General features: G+C 42.5%; 1 long non-coding RNA gene across 2 annotated transcripts in view; it reads left to right on the forward strand.

The window, feature by feature from the left end:
• Positions 1-22,393, forward strand: part of LOC107322900 — a 73,711-nt gene that overhangs the window by 23,969 nt on the left and 27,349 nt on the right. The window lies entirely within an intron of this gene.

Raw genomic sequence — 22,393 nt, forward strand, 5'->3', positions numbered from 1 at the left:
GAGGGGGCTAGGGGTGCCGAAAAAATAATAACTGGGGAAAAAAGTGTGGTGGGAAAAGTTGCTGGAGTGAGGATGCCAGTAAACTTTACCTGCGAGTTGCTCTTGTCCTCCAGAGGGAGGAAGAAAAGTGAATGGGAATAAAAGAGGAAGGAGGACAAGGCTGCTGATTTCCCTCCTGTGGGGTGAACCTCACCAATGGCCAATCCAGGGCCAGGTATCACTACACCAAACTGGCTTCTTCTCCATCCTCTCCCACCCTGAGTGAGTTTGCTTCCCCTGTCCTTGACCAAGACAAAATAAAGGAGAGGGCTGTGCTTGTTTATTGGGTGACCACTGGAAAAAGACAAGGCCAATGGCTTTTCTGTATGTCTGATTGAGTGCTGTATTTAATTCTTTGGGTTTCAACATTATTTTTCCTTCCTGATGCAATATATGAACCTAACTGCTGGAAATGCTGTGGGCCCAGCTGATTGAGACCAATGATCTCAAACCTGCTATTAGATGCTCCCTGCTTTTGGGGCTCTGGTTTAAGGACACATTGCTTTACTTCAGCTCTGCAGTTCAAGGCTGCCCCTTTTGAAATGTGAGGGGTGGCCAAAGAAAATAACATGTGGTTATTGTTCAAAAAGTCATCGTACCAGAAAAGTATATGATCGCTTAAAGGCAGCATCAGAGAGCAGGGTCTTCTGCTGGCTTCATCCAGGGCCTTGGCTAACCAAGTAATTCCATAGTGATATTTATGGCCTGTATATAAAAAAGAAAATGGTCTGAAATCCTGTGGCTGTTTGGTACTCATGTCTTTAATGTCTAACTGCTTATTCGTTCTAAAAAGTGGGATTTAATAAGACAGTTATTGTATGTTATTTAAATACCAATTGATTATTAAAAACAGTTATTTATAACTACAAATTATAAAGTACATGGGGAAGCGCAGCCAATCAAATCAGCAGCTTGCCTGATGAATATCCTTTCCTAACCCCATCATTTTATATATAGAAAGGAGGTTGACTTATGCAGTGGGAATAAAACTAACTTAACTGCCTTTCTGGGTCATTTCTTTCTTTGATGAATACTTGTAACTCCCCTTAATGGTAATAGGACCTTTGCTTTCCAACTGAGCAGAAAATAAACAGACCTCGCTGTAGGGGTTCTTTTGCCTTTTGGGGGGCTCTGAGCAAGGTTAAGCAGAGGCAGATAAAATGGCCTCTGCTTTAATAAAGCACACCTAAAATACTTCTGAATAAGATCCTCTTTCTCTCTTGACCAAGGCTGCCCAGAGGGTCCTGCTGTCTGCCCAAGAGATGGTGCATCTCTGGGATGAAAGCAAAGCCAAAGTAACAAAAAAACTGGCAAGTCAGAGCCCATTTTGTAGTGGCAGAGTCCCACTCCTTGGCGGAGTCCCGCTACCTTTCTTTTATCTCTCCCTCTCCCCACTCCTTTTTCCCTGGTTAGATGATGTTTTTAATGAAAGCTAGGAAAAAAAGCTAAAATAAAAAATCAACCAGGTAGTCCTTTCCTGACTCCTTTCCCAAAAGTCAAGCGCAGTTGCTGTTGCAAGTACAGGTTCTACTGCTCCAGCAAGCTTTCATGGCATCGCCAGCCTAACTTGAAGCCAAAAGAGAGAAAATCTGATCCAGTATTTATGTATCTGTTTAGGGAAATGAACCCAAAACAAAGTGGTAGCTGAAAAGAAGACAATGAAGGAGGGGAGTGGGAACTTGTTCTTTTAGAAAGCAAATCCTGTTAAGGTAGGCTGGCAGATAAATGAGAAACACTTGGAAATCCTATATCCTGGTGTGGCTTTATGAATTAACTGTGCAAAGGAAATAGCCTGCTTTTCCTTCGTGAGACTCATTAACGTCTGCAGGTTACACACTGAGGTGTCATATCACCAGCAGATATCAATCAGCACAACTCCCCTGAAATCAGCGTAACTGCATCAATTTACACAAGATCCATGTCCAGGAAAAACAGACACATCCCAGGGTGATGTATTAAAGTCAAGGAAAGCAGCAGACCTTACTGCACCAAAGTGCTTTTCTTTTCACAGGTCTCTCATTTAAACTTAATGTTCTTATAACTGAGATTCTCTTTAGTTTTAACGATGTTATTTGATAAAAGGTGTTTTGATTCACTATTACAGGATATTTGCAATTAACAGATGTGGTGATTCAGCCTTGTTTGATTGTATCTTTTTTTTTCCCCTTTTAGTGTAGTGGAAAGAAAATCCTAAACAAGAGCTTTAAAAAGATCTTCATTACATTTTAATATCACTCTCGATTTAGTCGAAGGAAAATACTTCTGTTTATACATTAACCCAGGTTAGTTCCACTGAAGAAACTCTTTGTTTTGCCACACAAGAACAAATACTTTGAAATTGAATTTTCTATGGGCTGAAGCCCTGCTGTTACTGAACTGAGGGCTGTAAAACTGATTCGGAGCGAAAGCAACAGTGGGCCAAGCCTTGCAGTTTTTATGGAAACCTCTGTGTGCCTCCAAGTATTTCTAAGCCACCCATTCACACCAGCATCTGAGATGAATCATTTCTTATGAATACATTGGCTGATAGATCTCCTTTTCTCTGCCTAGAGTTAGTGAAAAGGAATAATAATAAAAATCTGTGATTTCCTTGCTGCTTCCCCAAAGTTTTGTGCTAACAAATTTCACTCTCCGAGTCGTTATACTTTGTGAAGCATAATGTGAGGTTGGTGAGATGATAGATCATTAATGTATTTGCCTGACTGTGTCACTACACGGAACCACCGGAGTGCCACAAGGAATGCTTTAGAACAGGAGGGGTGCTCACAGCAGGGGACCCCCCAGGCCACCACAGGTCTCTACAGGTCTGTCTTTTTTTGGAGCCAAATGAGCCACAGTGTCTTGGTCCGGAAACTGGTCTGATCATTAACGCAGGGTTTGCCCTCATAGTGAGCCTAACTTGTTGTTTTATCCTCATTTTGCTGAGAGCAGAAGGTGGAAGAACATGCTGGAGCAGAGCTGGCTGGACATCATGCCAGTTATATGGCAGCTTTAGCAGATCCCCAGAAAAAGCCAGTGGTACTGGGAAGCAGAGCCTTTGTTTCAGTGAGGTTGTTGCTTCTTTAAGATCCAACAAGGGTCAGGGCCTGAGTCGGGTTTGGACCTTGACCAAGCCCCCAAATCTGGCTGGGCTGAACTTAAGCATTGCTGGAGGAGGGCAGGATTTAGAGCTGGATTTTATCACTCTGGTTTAACTTCAGGCTTGCATGTGAAGAAGGGTCTGTGCTGATTTATGTCGCTCTGGCTTGAGCCTCAGTGCTGTGTTGCAAGACCTCTGCACAGATGCACTGTGCAAAGCCAGCTGACGTTCCAGCCAGTTCGCAGCCCAGGAAAGCCACCAGGCTGCCAGAGCACACATTCAGAGCTGCAATTCTGGACAACTATCACACACTTAAATACCATTTACACTCTTCAGTGGCATCACAGTGACATCTGGTACAGGAACTCTGGAGGATTACGTGAAGAGTGAAATAACTTCACCAAAAGGCAAATGCTGAAGTGTTCCCTTTTGTGTATTGAACATTCCTATAGGCTCTGTACTTGCTCTTTTCAGACAATGCTTTCTTGGCTGGTTGGATTATTGTATATCACCTCTCTAACCTGCTGTATTAATTTCCATTGACTGTGAAAAGAACTTGTCAAATACGGAGGGAACAGGAGGGGGGAGTCTTTTAATCCATAAGAAGGCACAGTTCTTAAAAGCACCTTGTTGTGTAGTAGCTGCACACAAGTGAAGAATTTGTCAAGAATACAGGGCTGCTGCTAATTGTCTGAATAAATTACAGCTTTGGAGCCTGGAAGCCACAAATCATGTCACTGCAGCACTAAGCCGTTCCTTTATGGAATTGGTCTTTTACAACCTGGAGAAAAACTTTTCAGAAGGCTTCCCTATGGGAGAAATTAGACTGTGTGTGTGTGTGTGTGTTGTGTGCAGGTGTAGCGTGGGGTGGTGAACAGGAATGGCTTTGTAGTCTCCAAACTTCTGTCTTTGACATGAGGGCTCCCAGTCTGCTCATGACTTAACACTGACACCAGCCAATGTACCACATGTGGAGCAGCAACTCCATGGGTGAAGCCAGTTAAGGTGCAAGAGAAATGAACAGGATTAAGAGAAAACTTTTGGCTTCAGGGGGGTGGTAAGTTCAGCAGTGCAGACCCCTGCTTGTTCCTCCTTGCACCAAAAGGGCAAGCCAGCTTCAAAAGAAAACAGTGTATAATGAAGCACAGATTCACTTTGCTGCAGAGGACTTGCAAAAGGCACTATTGATGATTTAATCCTTTAAGATAACTCTTTTTTTCACAAACACGGCAGATACTTGGTACCCTTGTGGTGCTGTCACTTGCCTATTTTTTCTACCTGCTTTAGCTGTGTGTAAAGGAAAGAGAGTTGTGTTTCCTTCTGAAGAACTTGGTTCAGGACTGTGGGCTGAGTTCTGCTCTCTCTGTTGTCATTTTAAAGGCTCCTACTGAGCTCAGCAGCCTTTGGATGGAGTCGAGTCCATGTGCAGTAATCCAGTGAGGCACATTCTTTAAAAGGGAGTTTAGCTCTGTGTAGAGAATGGCACTTCAAGATAATTTCCAGTTCATACTATGAACTAGACAATAAAGTGGAAAGTGCTCACTGGAATTTCCTTAAGGCAACCTGAAGCTGTGCTCAGGCTTTCTCTGAGTTTATTAGCAGTGTTTGGCAAAGTACTTCAGGCTTCTTTGCAGACCACAGTAATTGGTTACCAGACATTAGAGGACAAGCTGCCTGATAAAATTCAGAGTCTGTAGTGAGGCAGACAGGCACGATAACACAGCAATAAATCACAGCCGTTAGGGTATATTCCTGAGACGGCTGGCAGAGAGGTTCCAATCAGAAGTCACGAAGAACCTGTAGCTCCATGTTACACTCCCCTGCGTGGTCAAATATCTCCCTGGATCCTCTCCAGGTGTTGGGTCAGACACAGCAGAGGCCCACCCTAAAGGGAAGGTAACTGCAGCTGAAATACCAGACAGGGGATGTGCTCAGCCTTGTTCTTCATAGGCTGCACTAGGAAGAATACTTCATATACCCTGCAGGAAATTTAGTTCATAGACCAACTGCCCATTAGTGTGTTGCACAAATAATGCAAGACCTGGTGACTGCCTGGGATGATTCTCGGCACCAACCCAAAGTGAAACACCACTGATTCAGAACGTTTCTAAAAAGCTCAGAAAAAAAACCAAAACCAAATCTTTCAACATCTGCTTGGGACAAGCAGCATGAGGACAGCAGTTTATTGCACCAATAGGAGAATAGGAGCTATCTTTTCACCCCTGCAAACCTCTTCCCTACTTTATCAGTATCTATAGGCTGGCTAGTCCGTGTGCTAAAGGTAAGGAATAAGAACAAAGCCTTTCTTCCACCAAAACAACAGTAAATCTTTAAAGCGTAACCATTTGTTGAGTCATTTATCTCTTGACTGAGACACATCCCGTTTTTCATTGCTATCCAGAGCTTCCAAAACCCACAATTTTATCACTGTTCTGCCACCCAATTGAATGAATCAATGTAATCTGTCACATTCTTCCTACATACTTTCTACTTTTGCACTGCAGAAGGAACGGATGAGTATCATATTGCCTTGTGCCTGTCCCTGCTTATAGACACGTTATGAAGCTTAGAGCAGACCCTGGAGATCCCAGGTGCCAATTCCTTGGTTCAATTTTATCACTGGAATTACAGGATGAGTTTAGCCCAGCCTCTAATGATACCAGTATTGATTAATGTTCTGCATTTTGGATTTACCTGAAAGTGCTTGGTAACAACCTTTTGTGTGTTTTATGTGGTGTTCAGTATTTTCTTGATGGATATCGTCACAGTTGTAACACAAGGTATGTATAGAGAAGTAGGTGTAAGTGTAAACTTGAAGGTAAATATACATCTCTAAGGGTTAGCTTCCCACGCACCTGACATTGATACTGGGGGATGAAGAAGCAGCTGCTGTTTGGCCCCTATCTCTGAGTGGCAGCATCATTTCAAGCTCTCTATGCCATCCTCAATGAATTTAGGTCTCTTGATACTCTGCACCCCAAAATGAGTTTCTCTGATACCATAAAGGAACATTGCTGTAGTACTGGCCCCACACAGCACACCTGCTCCTTTATGCACACTGATCCCCATTGCACAACTCTGATGTATCAAGCCTGGTTTAGTCCCTGCACTGCCGTTTGGATGGGTGGCCATGTTTCTATCCTTCTTCCTTGCACAAATTGCCTCTGGAGATGTACTTGCCTCTTCTAATTGGAATGTTTGTTGTAGGATGCAGTCAGCCCTATATATCTGATTTCGACTTGGTGCACAGCAAACGAATTTATTTGGCAGATTTTTCTCCTGTCAGTGGGGCTCCTCTGGTACGTTATCAATGTGCCTCGTCCTGATGATGCATAACACTAATCTATCATTAGAGCAAGAGTGTGCTCTGATGATGGATGAAAATAATTTATCATAAGAACAAGGAGCTATAATGTAACACTGTCAAAAGATGGCACCATGAGGAGATGAACTGATCAACGAGGAAATTCAGTAACGCTCATTGAATCAAGTGGTTCTGCTGCCAAAAGGCTCTTCTGCTGCAAAAGTTTGGCAGCCTACAAAAATATCATTATTCTCCTTGCTGAAACAACTCTTTGCAGTAATGGCAATGATTTAAAGGTTTTCTTTTCTTGAACAACAAAGGGAACCTCCTGTTGCTAACCTCCTCCTTGGGAAGAAATATTCCAGGTATGATCACAGATCTCTTTTTTGCTTTACACAAGACTTAATTTTTAGGGCCTTTCACGTAATGAGATGCAAATACAACACCTATTTAAACCATCCGTCCAAAGTAGGTTTGTTGCAGCGTGGTTAAGTGACTGAGAAAGAGGATTTAAAGCTCAGGAGACATGGTTATAGCCTTAGCTTTCTTTTGGAAGCACTACATCTGTAATTCAGCACTTCATTCCTGTCTAGTGCACATTTGCTTAACTGTGGCCATATGTTTATGTAGATTCTTCAGAACTCTGTTAAAATAAGGATTAACTGAAACACCTATTTAAGTGCCTTCCTGGACATAGGTTTATAAATTTGGAATAAAAGCAAATATTGTACAAAAGCTTTAAGAAAAGCTCAGGAGTTTCTATTTCAGTGCCCACGGACAGCTATATTTTGAGTTGCCTCTAAGAAATGAATTGTCAAAGGTCCTCTCTTAGGTGAAATACAATAGAAAATGGATCTGCTGAAACAACAGGTCCAATAATCCATGGACTTATAAAATATATCAGGTTGGAAGGGGCCTCGGGATGTTGTTCACTATTCTTCTACCCAGAAACTAAATCGTGTATGGATAACTGTAAAAGACAAATAGTAAAAATCAGAGGGATCTTAATTCTTCCCTGTGATTCCAGAGTGTGTGCATCTAACTAAAAAGGCACTCCATAGGATGAATAAAAGTACCACTGTGCAACATTGATTTTCCAGTCTGAGTGACAGTGGTTGCCAGTCTTCCTATTACTGTAATTGCTGGCTAAATGAACTATAATTGTATTAAGTGGTAACTCTGAAATATGTATGTACTGTAGGAAGGAGCTGAAGCATTGCAGGCATAAGAATTTGATTGGAATATTTGGAAGAGGTGAGGTTTGGTTCTATGGGTACTCATGCAGAAAAGCATCGTAGCTCAGTGTGGCCCACAGGCACAGTGTTTACAATAGGAAGTTCTTTGGGTCAATGCTGTTGTCACATATGATTTACAAAGCACCCATGCTCTCTGCCCCAGTTCACCATTCCACCCACCCCAAATGGTTCCTTCCTAATGTAATAAGAAAATAGTGATGCTTGACATGGTGCTTAGGACTTTGCTGCCTTTTTCTGTTTCCTCTGACTGTTGTCACTCTTCTTAATAATGAGAGAATTATGGTATTTTCAATATGACTTTTTATCTTGACATGAAGACTAATGATAGGAATATTTTTAACAGTCAAATTGAACTGTTTTGACTTATCCAAACCAGTTGCTGCAGCATTTTAGTTCGCTAAAATTTGACATTTCAGAATCATTTCTTTTTGTTCTAATTTCAGATAGGGAAAATTGTTTCCTTCCTAAGCAATTTAGGATATATTTGGGAATATTTGTGGATGCTGTGCTTTGGAATGTGACTGAAAAGAGCTTTAGCAATGCTGAAAACATAACAGAGAATGATGAAAAAGCTGCCCATGAAAAGGCTGTTGTGAAACCCCATAAAATGGAAATCATAGCGTTACAAAAAGTGTTGTGTGTTTTTTTTTTCCTGAGTAAACCCCCATAAAATATCATCTCTCCCTTCTGTTAGCCTGATGCAATAGTGGGTAACCACATTCTTACCCTGGAGGATTTGCTGCTAGTTTTAGCAACAGTACTGCAACAATACATTTTGTTTCCAGAGTGGAAAGACAAATGGACCTTTGTGGAGAAATGGCAGCAGAATTCCAGCAACCATTGAAAGGAAGGGCAGCCTTGCCATTGTTTTCAGTGCTTTTGGTTGAGTTCCTGACAAAGTTGCTGAAAGTGTTGCAGTAACATTATTGTACGCAGCAGGGAAATAATCTACCCTCAAAATCTTGCACGCAGTTCCTATTTAACCAGAAGCAAATTGACTGCTTGGCAGGGGAAAGCCCCCTCTTTCCTGGCTGGGAATGCTGCAAAGAGCTCTCAGCACCGCCAGCACAGGAGGCTGCACCAGGTCTGTACTGACAGCACCCAGTACTGTCTCTTCCTGGCTGAGCCAAGGCAGAGGCATGCTTGCTTTGCAGCCAGACATTCTTAAGACATGGCAGCTTTGTGCCTGGGAAACAGCCCATTATGACCAATGAAGCAGAGATGCCAATTAAAGCAGTCCTTGGGGCAACCTCAGCCTCCCTGGCAAACAGCGGCCCTGCACCCTGCTACCAGTCTAAAGGAGGAAGGGATGGACCAGCCTTCAGGATGCTTGAAGGACCTGCAGAAGCTGAGACTATACCTGTAGGCTGCCATAGTAAAGACATTTCCCCATTGTCATAACATCTACTTTATCTTAATGTGGGAGAAAATTCATTTCAGCACACTCATCTATACTGGGATGTCAAATGTTTTTGCTAATCCACCGTAGGGATTATGCAGGATCCACCATTAATCCCTCAGCAGGAGAGAGGCCGGACATGCTTTCCCATTTGTGCTTCAGTACTAGGCTTGTTTATCCAAACTTCCTGTCCAGGCAATGCTACTCATGCAACTTGCTTGGATGGATGGATGGATGAATGGCTGAAAGGATGGAGGGATGGAGAGCAGGATTTTCAGGAGGAACAAAAAAAGCAACAACTCAAAATAAACTATAGGCAAGGATTTAAGTGCAGTCCCTCCTCCCCTCCCTCCCTTCCCCCTGTATCCTCTTAGTGTTTAATTGAGTCATCTGTAAGCATTTTGGTAGGTCAGGAATGCAATTAAATAGCCTGTCTATCGTAAAATATTTGAGCAGTAATACCTGATAAAATCATCATTATCTTGGAGTAATTGACCACATCAGATAATTAAGGTTCCTGAGGCAAAGCTTCACCCCCCAAAGGAAGTTCACTGATATTAGAGCAGGGCTGCGGTAGTCAAGACTGTGTTAGCATTTCCATTGTAAGCCTAATGTTTTAGAGGCATTTCACTCTGAGAGCTTATTCATAATGTGACCTCCAGTTTTTTTGTTACAGACTAAGGAAGATACAAAGTATTTTTGTCCAAGAGACTGAAAAATTCCTACTGAAAATGAAGTTTGAATAAGGCTTTACCTTAAAATAGAGGGGGGGGGAAAAGCACAGATTGACAGGATTGCACCTTAACAAAAGCCTGGTGAATTTGCAGCCTGAGAAGGGTGTAACAATTAGCCTATCATCTCTCCTATGCTGTGAATGCTTTCATAGCTTGACAGCAGGGAGATTGATGCCCTTGATTACTCTGCAGTTCAAGGTATATAAACTTAAGATATAATTTTCTCAAGTTAAAAACAGTGAAGAAACTGCTATAGGTTGTAAATGAGCTCTGATATTTGGGTTGTGAGATAACTGACATTTAGATGTTTTTAGATTCAATTTAGTTATGCTGAGTTTAGAGAAATAAAGCATAACAGGACACGAACCTCTGGTCTCTGGAGTAGAAGAGGGGCAAGTATTTCCCCTTCTCTCAGATGTGACGTAAGCAGCTGTTTTGTCACAGAATTAGTAGTAAATGAGACATAGCCCAGGCTTTAAATACAGAAATGCCGGATCAAAGCAAGGTGCACGCATGGACACAGTGCATGGGGAAGAGTATAAGAGTATACAAGGAGGGCACATGGGGAATCACATCTTCTCAGAGTCTGGTAGTCAACAGTTTAGGGCTTTCTTCTGCTGAGATGCTTTTGCATCAGTAGGTTTCTGATGGCCAAGCCGTTCCTCTTTAAGTGTTCTCTCATTACGTGCTGGGAGTTCAGAGCAGGCTGTTGTGTCTATTGAAGCCCCCACGTTTTCTGCAGTCTGTGGTGGTGTTGCTGTTCTGTGCTTTGCATGGTTTTTTTTTCTCTGGAGTCACACTCAGAACTCTTTGATTTATTATTTTTTATCTCAGTATCCTATAGGATTTGTATTTTTTTTTGCTGTATTTGCATTCTGATCTTTTTTTTCCCCCTGCAAAGTGTCCTAATGAAAAATATGTACCAGAATGCTCCATGTGAGTAGCCTCCAATGCTGAAGATCAATAACAGTTTATTTGATCACTGACAGCAAATGCTCTTTCAATTAAGCGAGTCACATAAATAACTTTCTGGTTTCAACGTTATTTGGAAAGGTTGAGTATGAAATAAATGTGATTGGGTTGGCAGTAGAAGTTCCTCAAAATGACTGGAGTAAAAAGCTACTTTACGTCCTTGGGTGGTAATCCTTGCTTTATCAGGGTGGCCAAAGACAACTGAACTGCATTTAGAAATCTTGGTAGAGAACATTTTCATAGACATTTTCAGCACTTAGAAGTTATTAAGAAAGCTGAAGGTTTCCAAACTCTTCATAGAATCATGGAATTTTTAGAGTTGGAAGGGACCTCTGGAGGTCACCTGGTTCAGCTCCACTGCATTGAACTGGGACATCCACAGCTACATCAGGTTGCTCAGGGCTTGTTTCAGCCTCATCTTGACAGTCTCCAGGGATGGGGCATCAACCACATGATGTGCTCACATTTCATACTGTACTTGAATTTTTGGGTTTGTTCCAGCCGAATGCAAAGTAGAGAATACCCCTAAATTAAAACACGTGCTTGCATGGATGTCTTTACCACCTTTTATCACTCCACAAATGTCTCGTTGTGCCTCTGGTTGAGGGTTCAGCCCAGTGCTGTTCCATCCCTACAGGCTTCTCTCATTCTTATGGCCACGCTCACCTGTGATGCCCAGCCCAGGGAAGGGTTCATGCTCACAGCAATGTAACCTCTCCACGTGCAGCTATGGGTACAGGCTGAAATGCAGGTCCAGGTATGGGATGAAGTCACCGTGTTCACTGAAATCAAACTGCCTTGTGACAGGTGAGGGTAGCATCCTTGTAACAAAAAGATACAGAACAACGCACGGAAAACCTACTGAATAAAAGCAGAAAGCTACAAACAACCCTCCATTGTTCAGAGCTTAGATAAAGACTGCACACAAGAAATAATTAATCTCAATTTCACAGTAGGGACTTGAAGCAAACAGTGGGGATTAATGAGCTTCAGGAGTGTCCAATATTCAAATCAAAATATAGAGGAAGCTTTCACAGTTGTGCTTAATCCAGAAATATTTTACGAGCCCCAAATCTGATGAAAGCTGTTGGGATACCTGATTGCTCACAAAGCATTAGGAATAGCCCTTGTTTCAGCCGAGGTTGGCTCTGCAAATGGTGCTGCTGTCCTTTCCCCTTTAATTTTTCCAGTACCTTGTTTCTGTAGAGCAAGTTGTGGGGGAAGAAACAGATTTTGCAGCTACTGAGAAAAAGATCAGAGGCACCAACCTTGTTTAAAAATTCCACAATCAATTTAGGAAAAAAACAGTAAAACCCCAGGAAACTCCCCAACTTCACTAAGAAGTCCTCAGTTCAAAGATAGCTGTACTGGGAGGAATCCACAGGATCTGCCTGTCAATAGGTTTCTCAGAGGAAGAAACACTGGGTAGTGTTGGTTTGTTTTTTTCCCCTTTCTCTGCCATTGAGATACTGCTTTATAACTGCAGAGCAAGGTGAAACTGCTAACAGAGGGGCAGTGGGTAGGAAAGGAGTTCATGTCCTGAGGATGGCTTCCCTCTGTACGCTGCTGCTGAAGGTGAGATGGAAATAGCAACCTTCCATATCGCTGGTCTGAGCAGCCCCAGGTCACACCACGCAGCTTGCTGTGTTCTGGACCCTGAACTCTTGGTTGGTGTAAGACAGCTTTAGCACTATCCCGAGGGGTGTTAAATGTGTGTAACTATTTGAAGTTAGAGCACTTAGAGGCAGCGAGCAGTGGGTTTCCAATGCAGTCCATGAAAAAGCTCCATAAGCCATCTGAGTTAGTATACCATATGACTGGTTTCTTTTTTCTTCTTAAGCAAAACAAAACCAAACAATATAATGTTATAAACAACAGCAATAACAACAAACAGCCCACCTCACTAATACAGCATCTACAGATCGAAATCTCCTAAATGGCTGTGGTGGGGCTTGAATGCCTCACCCACAGGGACTGGGGTGAACTCCAGGCTGCGTGCTTAGCTCTGCCATACTTCACTGAACCAAAGGTGTGACATGCCCAGGGTTCACTCACACAGCTGAGGTTGGATGGTAAGGACAAGGCAGTCCATGGGTGCTGCTCTCCTCAGTGTGCCCTCTCTGCTTCATCTACAGCTAGTGACGGGATTTAATAGTCCTTGCTGCCTTCTTCTGGAATTGAAGCTGCTTTCTGAACCAGCTTGTACTTTTGGCCCCTGCAATGTCCTGTGGACGTGAGTTCCACCCTTTGATTGTAGACTGTCTGAACCCAAGTTACTTTTTTTCCTATTTTTTTTTTCTCTTGCAGAATGAGTAAGAGTGAGTAATCTGACTATGACTACGAATCATTGCTATCTCAGGATTGCTTGGAATATGAGGAAACCAGCTTTGAATCTTTTTCAAGTGCCACTTATCCCAGAAGGCTGTTATCACTCATGAAATACCAGTGCTGAATGGCAACACACAGAGATTTTCCATCACAGGAGCATGATCTTCCTTGCACAAATGCACGTGGGATGAGCACTGAATAGAAGCAAAATGAGCATTGCAGATATGCCCCATGCACTACTTGATACTACAGTGCCTGCAGAGCTGAGTGTTCACACAGGATCTCTCTTGCCTGCTTGTCTCTGGGCAGTTTAAATGCCAAAACTGGCTCCCTTTTGCACACACACCTCCTGAGGATCCACCTGATGTGCTGAATAATGCACTTGGCTGTGAGTCAAGAGGCGTGAGATTGGATGTAGCTCACTTTTTTCTGGCAGCAGTCTTCGCCTCAGTTTCCCCTCTTCCTTTTTGCTTCTCTTTTTGCTACTTAGACTGTAAATTGTTCTGAGCTGGAGTAATCTCTATGTGCTCAGCACTATGGGGGTGAGATCTTGGGAAGGAGGAGGAAAGGAATATATTGCCCTAATCCAAACCATAATGGCAATAATTGTATGATATGGATGGACTTCTCTGAAATTTCCCTATCACTAACTTTTATGCTACCCATCACAGCTGCACGTCCCTAAAGTGACAGCACCTACTGGCCTAACATTATTATGCATAATAATAATTTAACTAAAATAGCAACAGAAAATGTGCATTACACCAAATGAATTTAAATTGATTTTTTCCTCTTTCTCGAAGCTTATTACTAATTGGTATTTTTAGAGCAGAGATTCATTTTCATACACTAAAATTAATGGGCCATATCAGCGGGCGTGAATCAGGATAGCTCCATTGAATTCAATGGGTCCTATATCATTTACTCCAGTGGAGAATCTCACCTACTATTCCAAAGAGCATTTTCTTCTTTTAACTCACCAAGTAATTGCATTTTCAGTCTTATGTATGTCCTGATCCTGCAAATAATTGTGCAAGACATTAACTTTATGTAGATAAGAAGCACTGCTGATGCCATTGCAGTTGCTCACATGAGGGAAGTTAAGGTTTTGCAGGATCAGACCTTAAAATGCAAATGAAATCATGGCAAAATCTAATGTGTTCACAGTAATAACTTAGGAATGGCAATACTTAATATCTATGCTGTCTGAATACTTAAAATTTCTGCAAATTATATTGTACAGTAAAATAGCAGAAATAGGATTATTTAGGTTGCTTAATGCTTTTTATTTATTATTAGAAATTGCGCTTTTATTTTATTTTATTTTATTTTATTTTATTTTATTTTATTATTTTTTTCCCCTGGAAGCTCTATCTCCCGCATAGTCTGCAGCAAATCTGAAATTCAGGAGGGAGATAACCTTTGGATTAAAGATGTGCTTTCTTCCTTTAGCCCCCAAGAAATTCCAACTCTGGTTTTGCTAAGATAAAGCATTTTGAAATAGCCAATTCGCTTCTTGCTAGAAAATTTGGCAATAAGTACTGATTGAAACAGGAATTTATAAGACTTGATTTTCTCTACCCCTCCTCTTTCCAAGAAAAGACAAAAAAAAATATATGCTTTGCTTCTAGTGCCCTGGGTCTCAAAATAGTGGGCTGATGTGCTAACAGTGCGAGGTTAAAGCCTGCTGATGGTGCACAAAGGATGGGGTTACCAAGTTCTTTACATAACAGAGAAACAAGCAGGATGGGGTTACCGTGTTCTTTACACAACAGAGGAACAACTCTTCTAAGGAATGAAAAGAGAAAAGAAAAAACAAGAAAAGATGATAAAATTAGGCAATCACAGTTTAAGAAATATTAGATTTTCAGGATTTTGTATCCTTTATCCACCTTAACAATACAGTCCACAATAGCAGGCTCACATACCCTTTTTCTTCCCACTACTGAAATATTCAGTGCGTACGATGAGCACAATTAACATGCAATGGGCTTGACTTTACTATGGAGATAACACTTTTTTTCCCCTCTGTTTTTGTATGTAATATATACATTACCGTGTACTTTGAGTTTGTTTCTGCTTTGAGGCAAATTGAGTTTGACATTTATACAAGAAGCAATAAAACTGATGCAGTCAAAGTATATTCCTAAAACAAGTTCAGTAATGTCTCTTCCAAACTACATTTGAGTTAGTGGAATAAATGCCTTTTCATGTTTGCAGTTGAAGTACTGGCCAATTCTGCCAAATGGTTTTTGGAAAATTGCCTTCAGAATTGACTTTCCCTGGGGAAGATTTGCTTCTATGGAAAACAGAGATACAGGGAGAATTTGAAAGACAGAGAAAGCAAGAGGGAAGGCAGAGTGAATAGGTTAAAGGGTAACTTTAAACAGGTGGCTTTTATTTCTCTTTGACCAAATTGTTCTGTAATTTCTTACCCTAAAACTTTCTGGTTAACTACAGCAAATTTCTTTTCAGCAAGAGCAGCTCCATGCTAATCCAGCTTTGTTGTTACCTTGGCTCAGACTGGCTGTTTCTCTCCCTTCAGGCTTCCCATTTCCTGGGAGCAGACGCATGGTGGGGAGTTTTGTCCTTACCATACAGATTCCAGCTTATCTATCTGGGAGTCCTGAGTAATTCTGGATCCCATGGGTTTGCTTCATTTCAGTTGAGGAAGGGAATGATGTGAACATTTTTATGAAGCCATTCGTGTGTTACTTGTCTTGAATAGGGATGCAAGTTTGAAATCCCATTAGTCACCTTGTTTCCCTCCCTGACCTGAAAATGTGCAAAATGAGTCTCCTTTCCTCCAGACTGGTTAATCTGTTTTGCTACCTGAAGAAAAATATCTACACAGGATGCTGCAATTGCTATTGAAGTCTGGTTTTGTTCACATATATCCTTTCTGGGCTACTTTACAAGTCAGCGTGCTTTGGGAATCAATAAGCAGTCACCATACAGAGAAGGAATCTTCTCTTATCTCATACATGTTATATGGTATTTCCTAGTCCAACTGTGGATGACCTGACAAAATACTGCAAGTGTGTCAAACACCTTTCTTAATACAGTTTTCCACTTTGCATTTTGGAGGTAAGCAGGATGGTTTTGCAGAGGTGCACAGAAGTACAAATCAGCTCTAGCAATATGATGTCTTCAGCTTGATGGCAGAGCTGCAGGAAAAAAAAGGGTTCCAGCAAGGATTCACGGTATAACGGTGTTCTCATCACGATTTCTGATCATACTGGGGCCACTCCTTAATGTTGCCCAGCTCTGAGACTCAATTATCATTTACCGCTTAAGGCTCCTGAATCCCCAAGGCTGCCATGACTTTGGCATAAAACTCTCTGACGTTTCCTGCTGGCACAGCAATCTTATGCCCCTCAGACAGCACAGAGGGGACCTTGAGTGTCTGGTACATTGCTCTGTACATCTTGGTTTTGTGATGGCACCCACGAAACTGATACGAGCAGCAAGGAAAGGAGGAGGGAATTTATTTTTAGCTTGCACTAGGAAAACAGCTGCAGCATTTTCTCGGTGTAGAAGATGTCTCACAAGGCTGAGGGAGGCCTGTCTCATTGCCTCCGAACTTTCCCTCTGAGGAGTTTCAACCTTCCAAGGCTCCCCCTGCACAAACCTCCAGCTCATGTGCGCTGATGAATGTAATTCTAGAGCTTGGTGGAGGAAACCAGAACTATTTTTATTTTTGGTTGAGTAAACCTTTAGCATTTAACAGTCAGGTGTTTATTTCACTTCCCAAACTGCCTCCGGCTCCAATAATGCTTAGCATGATCCTTTTCTAGGGAGGGGGAAAAGGAAAGGGGATTGAGTTAAATGCTCTCAAAATGGTGAGATCTGAGGAATCACAAACTCGTACCCACTGCCACACATCCTACCTCAGCCCCCTCCTCCCTCTCCTTGGTCCTCCTTGGAAGGGAACCTGACAGGAAATATCTTAGAGGTAGGGAATTTTCAATGAAAATATTATTTCTCCATCTGCCCACTTTTCCGCCCTCGCAGGTTGTATGGCTAAGTGACGTTTAGGAATGTGTATCCTGCAGGCCGCGCGGTCGCCTGGCTCCTCACATGTTGCTTTCCCATCGGAAGCACATCATGGCACCAGGCCCTGCTGTCTCCCAAATCTCACAGGACACACTCAACCTTTCAGAGCACACCGTGGCCTTGCAGAGTCATTTCAAACCTCTGCAGCTCCTCTAGGAGAGGAGGCAGACCCCCTTCCAGCAAGCTGTCCTTTGGCCTTCCTGGGAGGCAGAAGGAGGGTGGGTCCTCCAAAGCTCCGGGATAAAAAAAGCCAACAACCGTGAAACCTACAGAAAGTTGGCTGATATTGCATGCACGCAGCTATTCAAACCAGATGCTCGCATGCCTTCCTGCCCACGCTACCTTACCCACACTGATCTGCTCCTCGCCCAACAGGAAGTTTCAGTTTTTTGTACCTTGAGCCATTTTCAACAAAAGCCAGAACAGGAGAAGGACGCACATGTGCTGTGATGGCCTAACAAGAGGCTGCGGTCAGCAAAGTACAAACTTGCTCCTTCCAGAAGTTGCCATGTTGCTCTCTTTTTCCTTGGTCAGGCTCCATTTATTCTGGGCTGTTAGGAAGTGTTAAGGCAACATGGCTTGACGAATAACGTGTGTCTGAGAGAGGGAAGAGGAACATGACTGACGTTAATTTGTGTTGGGGGTTAACACTGGGGGAAAATGAGTAATATCTGGACATGTTTTGGCCTTCACACCACCTACTTCTCAAATTAGTTTTAAAAGAAATTCTCCTGCCTAGGCCTAATTCTGTTTTGCTCTTCAGCAACGTCTCCCCATGTCACCCCATAGCAGAAATGCTGAGTCATAGCCTGAAGCAGTGATTGAGCACCTGGTGGGAAGGCAAGGCCAACCCAGGAGAGCTCAGCTGTATGCAATGTACCTGAGTGACTGGAAGGGCTGGAGCCAGGATTCACCCCTTCCCAGACCTCATTTAAGGGTTGGCAGTGGAGGTGAGGGTATCTTGCTGGAGATCCCTGCCTACTGAAGGCCTTCTAAAGGTAAGCAGTTTTTCTTCCTTTGTTTCTGTGTCTATAGCTGCTGCATTTGGGCTTGTTCTTGTTTGCTGTAGCCTGGGATTCCACTGTTATTGTTGTACTTTGCATCACGTTATAGCATTATGCAACCCAACTGCCTGTTTTGTCCTAAATTCCATGTGTCTGATGTCCTCATTCTTAAATGTTGATGGTAAAACTGCGCCTTCAGTGTTACTTCTAAATCTGAGTCAAATCTTACCAGAAATGCTAATTGAGGTGCATTTGTTTTAACTCACTCCATTTGCGACAGCGTAGGCTTCTTCAAGCATTGACCATTGATGAAGCTATTGTAGATCTGGGGGAGTTTTATGCCAGGAACCCAACTGAATCCATCCAGCTTTAGCAAGGAGGCAAGGCCTAGAAGTTCTTTTTTTTTTTTTTTTTTTTTTTCCACTTCAGTGTGGTTAGGGTTAACGACTAGAGTCAATGGTAGAACTTCAAGGAGAGATTCACTGCAGGGTCTGGATTTCTACCGAAGTTGAATATATTAATCCATATATCAGCATGTAGGTTCACTTTTGGTGTTCTGAAAATAACTTGAAATTAGTGAAACCTGCAGCATTTAGCTATAAACTATAAATCTGCGGGTCACATTCCAGCAATTAAAGCGCACCAATGGATCTCAATGAGGCAGAGAATTTAGGCTACCATTATGAAGGAAGGCAAGAATTACTCAGTGCAGACTTGCTAAACAGTAACTACTTTGCCAAAGTTTCTGTTTATTTTTTTTCTTCTAATTTCACATCTTAGCCATTTATTCTCATTTCTCCCTTATTCTCCCTAAGTCCCTTGGCAATATCTGTATTTCTGTCTGAGCTTGGTTATATTCACACTTTATTGATAAAAGAGGGGTGTGGAAACTGCTAATAGAGGAGGTTGTAAAGCATGAAAAAGTTTTAATGTGACTCGCTCCTCAGATGACCAGTTACAGGCATATTAGCCTGAAATCTATACCCTTATGTTATCATAGTTCCATGGGATCTCAGTTGTCAGATAAGCTAGTGAGATCAGAGTTAATCTTTCCTACCCAGAGGTTGTGTTTACGTGACAGCTTTCCATCAGTAGTGAATCTGACACTTCTCATTCCTGTCCTGGCTGTGACATTGCTGCTATGTTGTGCACTGGACTTAGGAAGTGATTTTTGGCAGAAGGTACCACAGGAAAGGTGGTTTGTTTGCATCCACCCTATGTGTTAGTGCAGGCTGTGGTACAGGAGTAAGACCCAAGGGCTGGTGCTGACCCCGCATCACCTGCAGCTGAGTGATGGTGCTTTGCCATTATGCTTGGCCCTTTTGCATCCAAACCCCACTAGCTGCTGTAATTAAAGACATAAGAAAGACATATGTTAGCAATTTCCTTATTGCAAACTTATCAGGCTTTTATTTGTTACTTCTTACTCCCTGTGAAATGCAATTACTCATTGGCATAAGTCTGAAGCTGGATGGATTTCTGCAGTGAGCAAGAGAAGAAACTCTTTTAGCTTGTTACACAAGATCATCAGGAAGGTGATCAACCACACAAATACATATAACCCCCCCCCTTCCCATACCTATGGTTAGCTCACGACTGTGTGTATGCAGGCTTTGTGAGCTGAATAACCCATTTATCTCCATGTGGAAAGTCAATAAATTGAAAATAATTAGCTGGGTATGAGAAGAAGCAAAGAATCAGAGAACTGTTACTTAAAGCAAGGCTTAGGCATGTAGAAACAAGGTAAAACAGGAGAGGAGAGACTGGAGGAAGGATGTGAAAGAGAATGATGAATCCAAAGGCACTGAAATGTGTTTTTATATAACCTATCCTAAGCTACTCCACGCAAGAGATATTTCCTTATCAATAGTTTGTTTTCAAGTAGGCAGATGCCAGGATGAGCAGCACAGATCAGAGAAGCAGCAGCATGGGCAGAAGAATGGGCTGTTCATGGTAGCTATCCACTATAGCCACAGCAATGGAGAGACAAATCAGGCAAAAATGTGGTCCTGTCCTCCCTCCTGCTTCATGTCATATTTACTTGGTGACAACTGTTAAATAAAAACAAATTCAGTGAATGAGAAGAACGTGCCTCACCATCTGGGAGAAGAAAACAGCTCAGCAATGCTCCAAACTGCTTGTAGCTTGGACACGATGGATGGTCTCACAAGGGAAAGATCCAGCTGAGCTCTGGAGTCTGTTACTTGTTTGTTTTTAAACTCATGTCCTTGCCCAGAACAAGGATTCTGGGTTCAGCTTTAGGTTCAAGAGCACCAGAGGTTTCTGAAGTTACTTTATGTTTTGTTTATAGGGAATGTTTCAGGTCTCTATTATCACAAAGAAAACACCCCACAGAACATGAATGAGAAGACTGCTATGCAGACAGTAGATCCCAGGCAAAATGGTACAGGAGAGATTCCATGTGGAGATGGAGACTGTGCACAAAGAGAGTTTAAAGCAGAAGCACTATAGGCCATAGCCAGGGTTTCCATTCGGGGAAGGCTGTATGTTAACTGGAATGTGTTTGTTTAATGATTAATCTAGTGTAAAATTCATATCTTTAGATTTGACATAATGATGAGGGGGAGAGGCTACAATGGCGAAGTTCAGATCCAAGTTCAAATTCAGGGGTGCTGGGATGTTGGTTTTCAACCACTGCAGCCACTCAGGTTGGGAGAGAAATTAACCTAAACCAGCCTAAACAGTTCTGTGGGCTAATGCTTTTTTTTCCTGGCGTGTTTGGGCTCCTTTAGATAGACAGCAGTGAGGAGAAAGGTATTCATTTTGTCCACTTTCTGTATGACATTTCCCAGAATTTCTTGGTTTATTAGGTAGGATGGCAATTCTTTCTGCCTTTCTTTTGATATCTGTAGCTAATACGTTTGCCCTTCTCACTTAGTCAGAAGTTCATACACCTGTACTTTTGTTAAGGGAACAGAAAAATGTTAAACACTTTACATTGAAAAGGCCGCTTCTGATAGTTCCTGTGGATCTATTTGATTGTGTCTACAGAGAACATGACAAAAAAAAATTGAGTTACAATAGGAAATAAAAGAACTTATCAGTGAAGAAGAGGAGAAAGAGGCTCGCTGAATTACATGGGCAGAGGTTATGCCAGTTCTCAGCTTGGGCTCTGTGCTGCAGGAGATTGGTGAAAGCACACAAAGAAGTCTAACAGGCTTCAGAGTGCAAATAAACCTGACAGAACTATGAGAAACTCATCAAACGCTTAAAAAAAACACACAAAAAACCCTCAGAAAAGAAGGGGTTGCAGTGATGACTGGGGTGAGTCAGGCAATGTCAGCAAAGGTTGTATCAGACTGAGGAGGAACCCCAGCCAACTCTGGTCAAGCAGATAGTTGTTTCTCAGCCTTCCTCCCATCTGATGAGATCCTGTTCTGGGGGCCAGGGCAGGTCTGGGGCTGGGAAGGCTCTGGTGTTTCTGCTTGAAGCAATAGCTGCCTTTGGAATTATCCTTCTACTGTATTGTTACTGCACTGTCACTTTAAGCCACTTAGCAAGAGGAAAGCACAAGTATATTATATGGGAGGGGGGGTGTGTGTGTGAAGAAAATACATATAAATGGTTGGGAGCAAAGCTCTAGACTTTTGCAAAACATCAAACTTCTCCCCAGTACAGGTCTGTCTGGGTGACAAAGCCCAGGATGCTTTTGCAAGCGCAAGTCTGAACATCTTTGCCAGGCTGGGGGAGCATCAGCTGCATTGCTTTCCCTCCCCATCAATTTCTCAGTGTCAAGCTGTTAGCAAATGCACCCTGCTCCTATGCTCCAGCCCCTGGGCAGCAGCACGGCTGCATGTAGAGTCTTGTGGTAGAGGGAAGAGGGAGATGAGTGAGCTCCCAGACCGCCAAGCAGGTTTTGTGGTTTTGTTTAAGATGCTGAATCAGAGTTTCACCTGGAGGGGAGGCAGGAGGGGATGGATCATGGTTGGCAGGTGTCTGAAGGAATACTCCAGTGCATGTATCTTGAAGGCTGGCAGACTGCACTGCTTGGCTGGTGCGGCTGTTTCTGCTGTTCCAAAGGCAGTTAACGTCATTGTCAGACAGGAACGTGCTGGTTCTTGTCGGGTGGCCCTACCGACAAGAGAAAACTCCTTTGAACAAATATGCAGCAATTTGAAGGGATAATGAAATTCAGCATCCACCCAGGCTGATAAATGCACTGCGTTATGAAAGGTTCAGAGCTCAGTTTTGTCCTGCTGGA

This window comes from Coturnix japonica, chromosome 20 (assembly GCF_001577835.2).
Source record: "Coturnix japonica isolate 7356 chromosome 20, Coturnix japonica 2.1, whole genome shotgun sequence".
Taxonomy (NCBI): domain Eukaryota; kingdom Metazoa; phylum Chordata; class Aves; order Galliformes; family Phasianidae; genus Coturnix; species Coturnix japonica.